The following is a 15,759-nucleotide window of genomic DNA, read 5'->3' as shown; positions in this document are numbered from 1 at the left end:
TGCCAGTGTGCCAGTGTGTCTGTGTGCCAGTGTGTCTGTGTGTGTGTGCCAGTGTGTCTGTGTGCCAGTGTGTCTGTGTGCCAGTGTGTCTGTGTGCCAGTGTGTCTGTATGCCAGTGTGTCTGTGTGTATGCCAGTGTGTCTGTGTGTATGCCAGTGTGTCTGTGTGTATGCCAGTGTGTCTGTGTGTATGCCAGTGTGTCTGTGTGTATGCCAGTGTGTCTGTGTATATGCCTGTGTGTCTGTGTGTATGCCTGTGTGTCTGTATGCCTGTGTGTCTGTGTGTATGCCAGTGTGTGTCTGCCCCTCTGTCTTTGTTAGCTCTCCATTCATAGTGAGAGAACACTGACAGTTCATTACAGCTCCTGGCTCGGAGTTCACTGGCGTTTGTTTACGATTATGACTTCTCCTTAACGAGGACTGCGGCATCTTGCTAATTACACTGCTAGGCTAATGAGCCTCTCTCCAGTTAGCAGGAGCTCCATAAAACGCTCCTTTTGTTTGGGGTTTTGGCTTTTTTAATTACGCCAATCAAAGAGGCCTGCCTGCTCCTTCCTCTACTGCCAGATACGCACATACAAGACCCAGGCCCTCTTGCTGTGCATGCGCACGTGTGTGTCTGTGTGCGTGAGAAGTCCGACCGATCCCCACCGCGTCCTGGCGGCTGGTTGGTCTCAGTGTGACAGCGGCCCACTACTTTTGATGGGCTGCTCCAGTCCTTAGTGCTCCCTGCTCACTCAAGATGGCAGGTGGCTTTACGGAGGAAAGAGACTGAAGGAGACGACGTCCCACCGCTGTCACTTACCAGAGGTGGACAGCTATAGAACAATACATCCTTCTGTATCAGTGTTTTAAAGGGAAGCTGCTGTAGGTTAAAGGAGCTGTTCTAGTTGTTTACATCATCACATTCCTGTTACGTGTTGGGTCTTTCTCAGGCCTTATGTAGATGGGAAATGGTGCATGCCTGCTGTTTGGGGGGGGGGGTTGTGTGTCCATGCATGCGCACACGCAAGTGTGTTCCCACAGCAGGTGTTCTAAGAGTGGGGCCACACCACTGGCACTTGAACCAGTGGGCTGAAGGGACAGAGAGACACGTGTTGCTACACTACATTAAACACACTCACTCTACCTTGGCTGCCATCACACAGGAAACGGCAGGGGACCCCATTTATAGGTGCACCTGCCATCCACTCCACCACAACACACATGTATGTACATGAGGTTAGGGGAAGGCAGTAGTGGACATACCTGGCGGACACACAGAGTGGGTTGCTGTGTTTTGGGCTTGGAGGGGAGATGTTGCTCCATCCAGACTCACATACAGCTGTGTAGCATTGTCATGAGGAGATGTTCTGTACCCCCACACTGTAGCGTTAGCTGTTACCATATAGGACAACACACCCTGGGATATCACGGGACGCCGTGGTTAAATAAAGGTCACTATTAGAGATTTACTTCTTTACCTTTCTAGACGATTTGATACGTTATCTAGAGACATGGGTTCTGATACCATACAGGAACCATGCGTTATCTATAGACATGGACTCTGATACCATACAGGAACCATACATTATATATAGACATGGACTCTGATACCATACAGGAACCATACATTATCTATAGACATGGGCTCTGATACCATGCAGGAACCATACGTTATCTAGAGACATGGGCTCTGATACCATACAGGAACCATACATTATCTATAGACATGGGCTCTGATACCATACAGGAACCATACGTTATCTATAGACATGGGTTCTGATACCATACAGGAACCATACGTTATCTATAGACATGGGCTTTGATACCATACAGGAACCATACGTTATCTATAGACATGGGTTCTGATACCATACGTTATCTATAGACATGGGTTCTGATACCATACAGGAACCATACGTTATCTATCTAGAGACATGGACTCTGATACCATACAGGAACCATACATTATCTATAGACATGGACTCTGATACCCTACAGGAACCATACATTATCTATAGACATGGGCTCTGATACCATACAGGAACCATACGTTATCTATCTAGAGACATGGGCTCTGATACCATACAGGAACCATACGTTATCTATAGACATGGGCTCTGATACCATACAGGAACCATACGTTATCTATCTAGAGACATGGGCTCTGATACCATACAGGAACCATACGTTATCTATAGACATGGGCTCTGATACCATACAGGAACCATACGTTATCTATAGACATGGGTTCTGATACCATACGTTATCTATAGACATGGGTTCTGATACCATACAGGAACCATACGTTATCTATCTAGAGACATGGACTCTGATACCATACAGGAACCATACATTATCTATAGACATGGACTCTGATACCCTACAGGAACCATACATTATCTATAGACATGGGCTCTGATACCATACAGGAACCATACGTTATCTATCTAGAGACATGGGCTCTGATACCATACAGGAACCATACGTTATCTATAGACATGGGCTCTGATACCATACAGGAACCATACGTTATCTAGAGACATGGGCTCTGATACCATACAGGAACCATACGTTATCTATAGACATGGGTTCTGATACCATACAGGAACCATACATTATCTAGAGACATGGGCTCTGATACCATACAGGAACCATACGTTATCTATCTAGAGACATGGGTTCTGATACCATACAGGAACCATTTGTTATCTATAGACATGGGCTCTGATACCACACAGGAACCATACATTATCTATAGACATGGGCTCTGATACCATACAGGAACCATACGTTATCTATAGACATGGGCTCTGATACCATACAGGAACCATACGTTATCTATATACATGGGTTCTGATACCATACAGGAACCATACGTTATCTATAGACATGGGCTCTGATACCATACAGGAACCATACATTATCTATAGACATGGGCTCTGATACCATACAGGAACCATACATTATCTATAGACATGGGCTCTGATACCATACAGGAACCATACGTTATCTATAGACATGGGCTCTGATACCATACAGGAACCATACGTTACCTATCTAGAGACATGAGTTCTGATACCATACAGGAACCATACGTTATCTATAGACATGGGTTCTGATACCATACAGGAACCATACGTTATCTATAGACATGGACTCTGATACCATACAGGAACCATACGTTATCTATAGACATGGGCTCTGATACCATACAGGAACCATACGTTATCTATAGACATGGGCTCTGATACCATACAGGAACCATACGTTATCTATAGACATGGGCTCTGATACCATACAGGAACCATACATTATCTATAGACATGGGCTCTGATACCATACAGGAACCATACATTATCTAGAGACATGGGCTCTGATACCATACAGGAACCATACGTTATCTATAGACATGGGCTCTGATACCATACAGGAACCATACGTTATCTATAGACATGGGCTCTGATACCATACAGGAACCATACGTTATCTATAGACATGGGCTCTGATACCATACAGGAACCATACATTATCTAGAGACATGGGCTCTGATACCATACAGGAACCATACGTTATCTATAGACATGGGCTCTGATACCATACAGGAACCATACGTTATCTATAGACATGGGTTCTGATACCATACAGGAACCATACGTTATCTATAGACATGGGCTCTGATACCATACAGGAACCATACGTTATCTATAGACATGGGCTCTGATACCATACAGGAACCATACATTATCTATAGACATGGGCTCTGATACCATACAGGAACCATACATTATCTATAGACATGGGCTCTGATACCATACAGGAACCATACGTTATCTATAGACATGGGCTCTGATACCATACAGGAACCATACGTTACCTATCTAGAGACATGAGTTCTGATACCATACAGGAACCATACGTTATCTATAGACATGGGTTCTGATACCATACAGGAACCATACATTATCTATAGACATGGGCTCTGATACCATACAGGAACCATACGTTATCTAGAGACATGTGCTCTGATACCATACAGGAACCATACGTTATCTATAGACATGGGCTCTGATACCATACAGGAACCATACGTTATCTATAGACATGGGCTCTGATACCATACAGGAACCATACGTTATCTATAGACATGGGCTCTGATACCATACAGGAACCATACATTATCTAGAGACATGGGCTCTGATACCATACAGGAACCATACGTTATCTATAGACATGGGCTCTGATACCATACAGGAACCATACGTTATCTATAGACATGGGCTCTGATACCATACAGGAACCATACGTTATCTATAGACATGGGTTCTGATACCATACAGGAACCATACATTATCTATAGACATGGGCTCTGATACCATACAGGAACCATACATTATCTAGAGACATGGGCTCTGATACCATACAGGAACCATACGTTATCTAGAGACATGGACTCTGATACCATACAGGAACCATACGTTATCTAGAGACATGGGTTCTGATACCATACAGGAACCATACGTTATCTATAGACATGGGCTCTGATACCATACAGGAACCATACGTTATCTATAGACATGGGTTCTGATACCATACAGGAACCATACGTTATCTATAGACATGGGCTCTGATACCATACAGGAACCATACGTTATCTATAGACATGGGTTCTGATACCATACAGGAACCATACGTTATCTATAGACATGGGCTCTGATACCATACAGGAACCATACGTTATCTATAGACATGGGCTCTGATACCATACAGGAACCATACGTTATCTAGAGACATGGGCTCTGATACCATACAGGAACCATACGTTATCTAGAGACATGGGCTCTGATACCATACAGGAACCATACGTTATCTATAGACAGGGGCTCTGATACCATACAGGAACCATACGTTATCTATAGACATGGGCTCTGATACCGTACGTTATCTATAGACATGGGTTCTGATACCATACAGGAACCATACTTTATCTATAGACATGGGCTCTGATACCATACAGGAACCATACGTTATCTATAGACATGGACTCTGATACCATACAGGAACCATACGTTATCTAGAGACATGGGCTCTGATACCATACAGGAACCATACGTTATCTATAGACGTGGACTCTGATACCATACCGGAACGATACGTTATCTATAGACATGGGCTCTGATACCATACGTTATCTATAGACATGGGTTCTGATACCATACAGGAACCATACGTTATCTATCTAGAGACATGGACTCTGATACCATACAGGAACCATACATTATCTATAGACATGGACTCTGATACCCTACAGGAACCATACATTATCTATAGACATGGGCTCTGATACCATACAGGAACCATACGTTATCTATCTAGAGACATGGGCTCTGATACCATACAGGAACCATACATTATCTATAGACATGGACTCTGATACCCTACAGGAACCATACATTATCTATAGACATGGGCTCTGATACCATACAGGAACCATACGTTATCTATCTATAGACATGGGCTCTGATACCATACAGGAACCATACGTTATCTAGAGACATGGGCTCTGATACCATACAGGAACCATACGTTATCTATAGACATGGGTTCTGATACCATACAGGAACCATACATTATCTAGAGACATGGGCTCTGATACCATACAGGAACCATACGTTATCTATCTAGAGACATGGGTTCTGATACCATACAGGAACCATTTGTTATCTATAGACATGGGCTCTGATACCACACAGGAACCATACATTATCTATAGACATGGGTTCTGATACCATACAGGAACCATACGTTATCTAGAGACATGGGCTCTGATACCATACAGGAACCATACGTTATCTAGAGACATGGGCTCTGATACCATACAGGAACCATACGTTATCTATAGACATGGGTTCTGATACCATACAGGAACCATACATTATCTAGAGACATGGGCTCTGATACCATACAGGAACCATACGTTATCTATCTAGAGACATGGGTTCTGATACCATACAGGAACCATTTGTTATCTATAGACATGGGCTCTGATACCACACAGGAACCATACATTATCTATAGACATGGGTTCTGATACCATACAGGAACCATACGTTATCTAGAGACATGGGCTCTGATACCATACAGGAACCATACGTTATCTAGAGACATGGGCTCTGATACCATACAGGAACCATACGTTATCTATAGACATGGGTTCTGATACCATACAGGAACCATACATTATCTAGAGACATGGGCTCTGATACCATACAGGAACCATACGTTATCTATCTAGAGACATGGGTTCTGATACCATACAGGAACCATTTGTTATCTATAGACATGGGCTCTGATACCACACAGGAACCATACATTATCTATAGACATGGGCTCTGATACCATACAGGAACCATACGTTATCTATAGACATGGGCTCTGATACCATACAGGAACCATACGTTATCTATAGACATGGGTTCTGATACCATACAGGAACCATACGTTATCTATAGACATGGGCTCTGATACCATACAGGAACCATACATTATCTATAGACATGGGCTCTGATACCATACAGGAACCATACATTATCTATAGACATGGGCTCTGATACCATACAGGAACCATACGTTATCTATAGACATGGGCTCTGATACCATACAGGAACCATACGTTACCTATCTAGAGACATGAGTTCTGATACCATACAGGAACCATACGTTATCTATAGACATGGGTTCTGATACCATACAGGAACCATACGTTATCTATAGACATGGACTCTGATACCATACAGGAACCATACGTTATCTATAGACATGGGCTCTGATACCATACAGGAACCATACGTTATCTATAGACATGGGCTCTGATACCATACAGGAACCATACGTTATCTATAGACATGGGCTCTGATACCATACAGGAACCATACATTATCTATAGACATGGGCTCTGATACCATACAGGAACCATACATTATCTAGAGACATGGGCTCTGATACCATACAGGAACCATACGTTATCTATAGACATGGGCTCTGATACCATACAGGAACCATACGTTATCTATAGACATGGGCTCTGATACCATACAGGAACCATACGTTATCTATAGACATGGGCTCTGATACCATACAGGAACCATACATTATCTAGAGACATGGGCTCTGATACCATACAGGAACCATACGTTATCTATAGACATGGGCTCTGATACCATACAGGAACCATACGTTATCTATAGACATGGGTTCTGATACCATACAGGAACCATACGTTATCTATAGACATGGGCTCTGATACCATACAGGAACCATACGTTATCTATAGACATGGGCTCTGATACCATACAGGAACCATACATTATCTATAGACATGGGCTCTGATACCATACAGGAACCATACATTATCTATAGACATGGGCTCTGATACCATACAGGAACCATACGTTATCTATAGACATGGGCTCTGATACCATACAGGAACCATACGTTACCTATCTAGAGACATGAGTTCTGATACCATACAGGAACCATACGTTATCTATAGACATGGGTTCTGATACCATACAGGAACCATACATTATCTATAGACATGGGCTCTGATACCATACAGGAACCATACGTTATCTAGAGACATGGGCTCTGATACCATACAGGAACCATACGTTATCTATAGACATGGGCTCTGATACCATACAGGAACCATACGTTATCTATAGACATGGGCTCTGATACCATACAGGAACCATACGTTATCTATAGACATGGGCTCTCATACCATACAGGAACCATACATTATCTAGAGACATGGGCTCTGATACCATACAGGAACCATACGTTATCTATAGACATGGGCTCTGATACCATACAGGAACCATACGTTATCTATAGACATGGGCTCTGATACCATACAGGAACCATACGTTATCTATAGACATGGGTTCTGATACCATACAGGAACCATACATTATCTATAGACATGGGCTCTGATACCATACAGGAACCATACATTATCTAGAGACATGGGCTCTGATACCATACAGGAACCATACGTTATCTAGAGACATGGACTCTGATACCATACAGGAACCATACGTTATCTAGAGACATGGGTTCTGATACCATACAGGAACCATACGTTATCTATAGACATGGGCTCTGATACCATACAGGAACCATACGTTATCTATAGACATGGGTTCTGATACCATACAGGAACCATACGTTATCTATAGACATGGGCTCTGATACCATACAGGAACCATACGTTATCTATAGACATGGGTTCTGATACCATACAGGAACCATACGTTATCTATAGACATGGGCTCTGATACCATACAGGAACCATACGTTATCTATAGACATGGGCTCTGATACCATACAGGAACCATACGTTATCTAGAGACATGGGCTCTGATACCATACAGGAACCATACGTTATCTAGAGACATGGGCTCTGATACCATACAGGAACCATACGTTATCTAGAGACATGGGCTCTGATACCATACAGGAACCATACGTTATCTATAGACGTGGACTCTGATACCATACCGGAACGATACGTTATCTATAGACATGGGCTCTGATACCATACAGGGACCATACGTTATCTAGAGACATGGGCTCTGATACCATACAGGAACCATACGTTATCTATAGACAGGGGCTCTGATACCATACAGGAACCATACGTTATCTATAGACATGGGCTCTGATACCATACGTTATCTATAGACATGGGTTCTGATACCATACAGGAACCATACGTTATCTATAGACATGGGCTCTGATACCATACAGGAACCATACGTTATCTATAGACATGGACTCTGATACCATACAGGAACCATACGTTATCTAGAGACATGGGCTCTGATACCATACAGGAACCATACGTTATCTATAGACGTGGACTCTGATACCATACCGGAACGATACGTTATCTATAGACATGGGCTCTGATACCATACAGGAACGATACGTTTTAGTGTGTGTGTGTGTGAATGATATACAGTGCATTCAGAAAGTATTCAGACCCCTTAACTTGTTCCACATTTTGTTACATTACAGACTTATTCTAAAATTGATAAAATAAATAAATATCCTCAGCAATCTACACACAATACCCCATAACGACGTCACAATACCCATATCGACGAAGCGAAAACAGGTTTTTAGAATTGTTGTATTTACCTTATTTACATGAATATTCAGACCCTTTGCTATGAGACTTGAAATTGAGCTCAGGTGCATCCTGTTTCCATTGATCATCCTTGAGATGTTTCTTCAACTTGATTGGAGTCCACCTGTGGTAAACTCAATTGATTGGACATGATTTGGAAAAGCACACACCTGTTTATATAAGGTCCCACAGTTGACAGTGCATGTCAGAGAAAAACCCAAGACATGAGGTCAAAGTAATTGTTGGTGGAGAATTATTTAAGGTCCCCAACAACACAGTGGCCTCCATCATTCTTAAGTGGAAGAAGTTTAGAACCACCAAGACTTCCTAGAGATGGCCGCCCGGCCAAACTGAGCAATCGGGGGAGAAGGGCCTTGGTCAGGGAGGTGACCAAAAACACGATGGTCACTCTGACAGAGCTCCAGAGTTCCTCTGGTGGAGATGGGAGAACCTTCCAGAAGGACAAGCATCTCTGCAGCACTCCATCAATCAGGCCTTTATGGTAGAGTGGCCAGACGGAAGCCACTCCTTAGTAAAAGGCACATGACAGCCTGCTTGGAGTTTGCCAAAAGGCACCTAAAGACCATGATAAACAAGATTTTCTGGTTTGATGAAACCAAGATGACCTGAATGCCAAGCGTCACGTCTGGAGGAAATTTGGCACCATCCCTACGGTGAAGTATGGAGGTGGCAGCATCATGCTGTGGGGATGTTTTTCAGTAGCAGGGACTGGGATTGAGGCAAAGATGAACGGAGAAAAGTACAGAGAAAAGTACAGGACCTCGAACTGGGGCGAAGGTTTACCTTCCAACAGGACAACGATTATAAGCACACAGCCAAGACAACGCAGGAGTGGCTTCGGGACAAGTCTCTGAATGTCCTTGAGTGGCCCAGCCAGAGCCCGGACTTGAACCCGATCTAACATCTCAGGAGAGACCTGAAAATTGCTGTGCAGCAACGCTCCCCATGCAACCTGACTGAGCTTGAGAGGATCTGCAGAGAAGAATGGGAGAAACTCCCCAAATACAGGTGTGCCAAGCTTGTAGCGTCTTACCCAAGAAGACTCAAGGCTGTAATTGCTTAGAGTACTTATGTTAATGTGATATTTCTGTTTTATAAATGTTTGTCCAAAAATGTAAAAAAAAAACAGTGTTTGCTTTGTCATTATGGGGTATTGTGTGTAGATTGATGAGGTGAAAAAAATCATTTAATCAATTTTAGAATAAGGCTGTAACGTAACAAAATGTTGAAAAAGTCAAGGGGTCTGAATACCTTCCCTAATGCACTGTATGTCAGTATATAATTCTGAATATCTCCCTCATATGGGCAATCAATGAACTCTGACCTGATGATACTGACATGGGCTTGTGACTTTAGAGGGGGGTCAAGGTGAATTTAACACCCCAGTCCTGGCAAGAGACCTGATAACACATCCAACCGACACCATGTTTTCATATAGCAGCCATACGATAATAATAATGATATGTTAAACATCCTACCTGTCACTAGGCCCCAGCAGTGTGTAAGAGTAGAGTGTGTATGATATTAATATGAGACTGTATGGCTATCAGTCGGCCAGGACACAGGCCCTATGATAACACCAGTGTGTCATTGTAGTCCAGTATGTAGAGTGTATGATCCAATCATGTGTCTTTGTGATAACATGGAGCCAGGTGATTGGTCAGAAGGCCCAGCAGAGGTTATAAATAAGAAAGAGAGGCATGTATTCTCTGTTTCTCTCTCTGTCTCTCTCTCTGTTTCTCTCCTATTGTTCTCCTCTCCCTGCCTGTTTACTGGTCATCTTATTTCATTTCGTTTAACCCTCCTCCCCTTTCTCTCCCTCTTCCTTCCTTCCTTCTTCTCTGTGTCTGGTTAGTGGTGGTAGCAGTGTGATGCTATCTGTCCAGTGTTCCTGTTCCCCCTGATTGGTTTATTTAATTAGTCTCCTCTATCCAGGAGGGTGGTCAGTCTACAGACCAGAACTGGAGATTGGCTCCATTAATCTCTTGGATGGGGGTCCCTACACACACACATACACACACACACACACACACACACACACACACACACACACACACACACACACACACACACACACACACACACACACACACACACACAGGCATGCATGCATTCACACACGCCAGGGTGATAAAGCCACCACTGAATCATATCCAGTCATTTTGCTCTTGAAATGTTGTTGTGACGTTATGTCCATGTCTCCTGTTGTGACGTTATGTCCACGTCTCCTGTTGTGACGTTATGTCCATGTCTCCTGTTGTGACGTTATGTCCATGTCTCCTGTTGTGACGTTATGTCCATGTCTCCTGTTGTGACGTTATGTCCATGTCTCCTGTTGTGACGTTATGTCCACGTCTCCTGTTGTGACGTTATGTCCATGTCTCCTGTTGTGACGTTATGTCCACGTCTCCTGTTGTGACGTTATGTCCACGTCTCCTGTTGTGACGTTATGTCCATGTCTCCTGTTGTGACGTTATGTCCACGTCTCCTGTTGTGACGTTATGTCCATGTCTCCTGTTGTGACGTTATGTCCATGTCTCCTGTTGTGACGTTATGTCCATGTCTCCTGTTGTGACGTTATGTCCATGTCTCCTGTTGTGACGTTATGTCCATGTCTCCTGTTGTGACGTTATGTCCACGTCTCCTGTTGTGACGTTATGTCCACGTCTCCTGTTGTGACGTTATGTCCACGTCTCCTGTTGTGACGTTATGTCCATGTCTCCTGTTGTGACGTTATGTCCATGTCTCCTGTTGTGACGTTATGTCCATGTCTCCTGTTGTGACGTTATGTCCATGTCTCCTGTTGTGACGTTATGTCCATGTCTCCTGTTGTGACGTTATGTCCATGTCTCCTGTTGTGACGTTATGTCCATGTCTCCTGTTGTGACGTTATGTCCATGTCTCCTGTTGTGACGTTATGTCCATGTCTCCTGTTGTGACGTTATGTCCATGTCTCCTGTTGTGACGTTATGTCCATGTCTCCTGTTGTGACGTTATGTCCACGTCTCCTGTTGTCCTGTTGTGACGTTATGTCCACGTCTCCTGTTGTGACGTTATGTCCATGTCTCCTGTTGTGACGTTATGTCCACGTCTCCTGTTGTCCTGTTGTGACGTTATGTCCACGTCTCCTGTTGTGACGTTATGTCCATGTCTCCTGTTGTGACGTTATGTCCACGTCTCCTGTTGTGACGTTATGTCCACGTCTCCTGTTGTGACGTTATGTCCATGTCTCCTGTTGTGACGTTATGTCCATGTCTCCTGTTGTGACGTTATGTCCACGTCTCCTGTTGTGACGTTATGTCCATGTCTCCTGTTGTGACGTTATGTCCATGTCTCCTGTTGTGACGTTATGTCCACGTCTCCTGTTGTGACGTTATGTCCATGTCTCCTGTTGTGACGTTATGTCCACGTCTCCTGTTGTGACGTTATGTCCATGTCTCCTGTTGTGACGTTATGTCCATGTCTCCTGTTGTGACGTTATGTCCATGTCTCCTGTTGTGACGTTATGTCCATGTCTCCTGTTGTGACGTTATGTCCATGTCTCCTGTTGTGACGTTATGTCCATGTCTCCTGTTGTGACGTTATGTCCACGTCTCCTGTTGTGACGTTATGTCCATGTCTCCTGTTGTCCTGTTGTGACGTTATGTCCACGTCTCCTGTTGTGACGTTATGTCCATGTCTCCTGTTGTGACGTTATGTCCATGTCTCCTGTTGTGACGTTATGTCCACGTCTCCTGTTGTGACGTTATGTCCACGTCTCCTGTTGTGACGTTATGTCCATGTCTCCTGTTGTGACGTTATGTCCATGTCTCCTATTGTGACGTTATGTCCATGTCTCCTATTGTGACGTTATGTCCATGTCTCCTGTTGTGACGTTATGTCCACGTCTCCTGTTGTGACGTTATGTCCACGTCTCCTGTTGTCCTGTTGTGACGTTATGTCCATGTCTCCTGTTGTCCTGTTGTGACGTTATGTCCACGTCTCCTGTTGTCCTGTTGTGACGTTATGTCCACGTCTCCTGTTGTGACGTTATGTCCATGTCTCCTGTTGTGACGTTATGTCCACGTCTCCTGTTGTGACGTTATGTCCACGTCTCCTGTTGTGACGTTATGTCCATGTCTCCTGTTGTGACGTTATGTCCACGTCTCCTGTTGTGACGTTATGTCCATGTCTCCTGTTGTGACGTTATGTCCATGTCTCCTGTTGTGACGTTATGTCCATGTCTCCTGTTGTGACGTTATGTCCATGTCTCCTGTTGTGACGTTATGTCCATGTCTCCTGTTGTGACGTTATGTCCATGTCTCCTGTTGTGACGTTATGTCCACGTCTCCTGTTGTCCTGTTGTGACGTTATGTCCATGTCTCCTGTTGTGACGTTATGTCCATGTCTCTTGTTGTGACGTTATGTCCACGTCTCCTGTTGTGACGTTATGTCCATGTCTCCTGTTGTGACGTTATGTCCATGTCTCCTGTTGTGACGTTATGTCCACGTCTCCTGTTGTGACGTTATGTCCATGTCTCCTGTTGTGACGTTATGTCCATGTCTCCTGTTGTGACGTTATGTCCATGTCTCCTGTTGTGACGTTATGTCCATGTCTCCTGTTGTGACGTTATGTCCACGTCTCCTGTTGTCCTGTTGTGACGTTATGTCCACGTCTCCTGTTGTCCTGTTGTGACGTTATGTCCATGTCTCCTGTTGTGACGTTATGCCCATGTCTCCTGTTGTGACGTTATGTCCATGTCTCCTGTTGTGACGTTATGTCCACGTCTCCTGTTGTCCTGTTGTGACGTTATGTCCATGTCTCCTGTTGTGACGTTATGTCCACGTCTCCTGTTGTGACGTTATGTCCACGTCTCCTGTTGTGACGTTATGTCCATGTCTCCTGTTGTGACGTTATGTCCATGTCTCCTGTTGTGACGTTATGTCCATGTCTCCTGTTGTGACGTTATGTCCATGTCTCCTGTTGTGACGTTATGTCCATGTCTCCTGTTGTGACGTTATGTCCATGTCTCCTGTTGTGACGTTATGCCCATGTCTCCTGTTGTGACGTTATGTCCATGTCTCCTGTTGTGACGTTATGTCCATGTCTCCTGTTGTGACGTTATGTCCACGTCTCCTGTTGTGACGTTATGTCCACGTCTCCTGTTGTGACGTTATGTCCATGTCTCCTGTTGTGACGTTATGTCCATGTCTCCTGTTGTGACGTTATGTCCATGTCTCCTGTTGTGACGTTATGTCCACGTCTCCTGTTGTCCTGTTGTGACGTTATGTCCACGTCTCCTGTTGTGACGTTATGTCCATGTCTCCTGTTGTGACGTTATGTCCATGTCTCCTGTTGTGACGTTATGTCCATGTCTCCTGTTGTGACGTTATGTCCATGTCTCCTGTTGTGACGTTATGTCCACGTCTCCTGTTGTGACGTTATGTCCACGTCTCCTGTTGTGACGTTATGTCCACGTCTCCTGTTGTGACGTTATGTCCATGTCTCCTGTTGTGACGTTATGTCCATGTCTCCTGTTGTGACGTTATGTCCATGTCTCCTATTGTGACGTTATGTCCATGTCTCCTGTTGTGACGTTATGTCCACGTCTCCTGTTGTGACGTTATGTCCATGTCTCCTGTTGTGACGTTATGTCCATGTCTCCTGTTGTGACGTTATGTCCATGTCTCCTGTTGTGACGTTATGTCCATGTCTCCTGTTGTGACGTTATGTCCATGTCTCCTGTTGTGACGTTATGTCCACGTCTCCTGTTGTCCTGTTGTGACGTTATGTCCATGTCTCCTGTTGTGACGTTATGTCCATGTCTCCTGTTGTGACGTTATGTCCACGTCTCCTGTTGTCCTGTTGTGACGTTATGTCCATGTCTCCTGTTGTGACGTTATGTCCACGTCTCCTGTTGTGACGTTATGTCCATGTCTCCTGTTGTGACGTTATGTCCATGTCTCCTGTTGTGACGTTATGTCCATGTCTCCTGTTGTGACGTTATGTCCATGTCTCCTGTTGTGACGTTATGTCCACGTCTCCTGTTGTGACGTTATGTCCATGTCTCCTGTTGTGACGTTATGTCCACGTCTCCTGTTGTGACGTTATGTCCACGTCTCCTGTTGTGACGTTATGTCCATGTCTCCTGTTGTGACGTTATGTCCATGTCTCCTGTTGTGACGTTATGTCCATGTCTCCTGTTGTGACGTTATGTCCATGTCTCCTGTTGTGACGTTATGTCCATGTCTCCTGTTGTGACGTTATGTCCATGTCTCCTGTTGTGACGTTATGTCCATGTCTCCTGTTGTGACGTTATGTCCATGTCTCCTGTTGTGACGTTATGTCCATGTCTCCTGTTGTGACGTTATGTCCATGTCTCCTGTTGTGACGTTATGTCCACGTCTCCTGTTGTGACGTTATGTCCATGTCTCCTGTTGTGACGTTATGTCCATGTCTCCTGTTGTGACGTTATGTCCATGTCTCCTGTTGTGACGTTATGTCCATGTCTCCTGTTGTGACGTTATGTCCATGTCTCCTGTTGTGACGTTATGTCCACGTCTCCTGTTGTGACGTTATGTCCA

General features: G+C 44.2%; 1 protein-coding gene across 1 annotated transcript in view; it reads left to right on the top strand.

Moving 5' to 3' along the window:
- The window catches only part of LOC106609610 (exocyst complex component 4), a 343,805-nt gene that overhangs the window by 228,010 nt on the left and 100,036 nt on the right, over window positions 1-15,759 (top strand). The window lies entirely within an intron of this gene.

This window comes from Salmo salar, chromosome 17 (genome assembly GCF_965601325.2).
Source record: "Salmo salar chromosome 17, fSalSal1, whole genome shotgun sequence".
Taxonomy (NCBI): Eukaryota; Metazoa; Chordata; class Actinopteri; order Salmoniformes; family Salmonidae; genus Salmo; species Salmo salar.
Note: the sequence above shows the minus strand (reverse complement) of the source record. Positions and strands in the feature narration are given on the sequence as shown.